This window comes from Neophocaena asiaeorientalis, unplaced genomic scaffold, assembly GCF_003031525.2.
Source record: "Neophocaena asiaeorientalis asiaeorientalis breed wild unplaced genomic scaffold, Neophocaena_asiaeorientalis_V1.1 scaffold597, whole genome shotgun sequence".
NCBI classification, from domain to species: Eukaryota; Metazoa; Chordata; class Mammalia; order Artiodactyla; family Phocoenidae; genus Neophocaena; species Neophocaena asiaeorientalis.
The window spans coordinates 3504362-3505799 of NW_020172664.1; the positions used below are offsets into that span (position 1 = coordinate 3504362).

General features: G+C 36.5%; 1 non-coding gene across 1 annotated transcript; it reads right to left on the bottom strand.

Annotated features, from left to right (window-relative positions):
- Positions 1 to 568: 568 nt before the first annotated feature.
- On the bottom strand, positions 569 to 629 carry LOC112396065 (U7 small nuclear RNA). The gene has a single exon (XR_003002494.1). It is a non-coding gene; the product is annotated as a U7 small nuclear RNA (small nuclear RNA).
- Between the last annotated feature and the right edge of the window lie 809 nt (positions 630 to 1438).

A 1438-nucleotide genomic window follows, 5' to 3' on the forward strand; every position in this document is an offset into this window, starting at 1 on the left:
TACCTATCTTGCAACCAATCACCATGTAAGACCCGTGGGCGTAGCCGGTGCCCTGCCACTTTGAAAAACATACGGTAAAATTGGTCTGCTCTGGTGTGTAAGATGCCAGAAGTATCAGGATTTTCAGCAACACCAACCAGCCATTTTGGCTACCATATCAACTGATTCAGACTGACGGAGAGGCAATTTTATGAACTCTGGGGGGAGTATGTGTTGTTATATCTGGAAATGTCAGGTGCCAAGTGGCTTACTCTGGTCATTCAGCCTTAGATGAGAAAGTGCATACAAATCAGCGTGTTCACATTGTTACCATGGTGACCATTGGGCTAAATGGAAGTCCTGAAAAATGCCCATCATAAGGTTGTATGTTGTTTTAAAAGCATGAGTAGAAAAAACATATATCACAGATTTGGTCTCTCTGGGGGTTGAGTTATGTTCCTAATGTGCGGCCAGATGTTTTATATCACTCTCTTTTCATAAAGTAGAAAGTCTACTACACAGGCATTCTTGTTTATGAATATTAGCATACATGTTTCCACAGAGTATTTTTTTTGGCGGGGGGGAAGGAGGTGGTTTCCCATGTGGCCCAAAAAACCTGCTAGACAAATTCTAAAAGAGCTGTAACACTTCCACAGAGTATTTTAAATTGGTTTCATGTAGTTTGTATTGAGGGAAAAAAATCTCTGAAACATAACAATGGAATCTCTGAAAAACTGTTACATATACAAAATTTATCACCTTTTTAAATTTTTTATTTTATTATTTATTTTTATTGAGATATAATTGATATATAAGATTGTGTATGGTTAAAGTGTACAGTGTGTTGATTTGATACATTTATATATTGCAATATGAATACCACCATAGCATCAGCTAATACCTCTCTCATGTTGCATAATTATCATTTCTTTTTTTTACGGGGAGACCATTTAAGACCTACTCTCTTCGCAACTTTGAGGTGTATAATACAGTATTGTTAACTATAAGCACTAGATTATAGTGATCTCCAGAACTCACTCATCTTGTAACTGCAAGTTTGTAGTTTGTACCCTTTAATGAAGATCTCCCCAGTTTGCCCAGCCCTCAACCCCTGACCCCTGATAACCACTATTCTGCTCTCAGTTTCTATGAGTTTGGCTTTTTTAGACTCCACATATACCAATACATGCTGTCATAGAGTATTTGTCATTCTCTCTGACTTATCTCACTTAGCATAATGCTCTCAAGGTCTGTGTTGTCACAGATAAGATTTCTTTCTTTCTCATGCTGAATAATATTTCATTTTATATAGATAGATAGGTATAGATAAAGAAAATATAGAGACAGAGATAGAGAAGATATATGTATCTTCTTTATTCATCCATTTATGGAGACTTAGGTTGTTTCCATATCTGAGTTGTTATGAATAACACTGCAATGGGAGTTCAGGTGTCTTCAA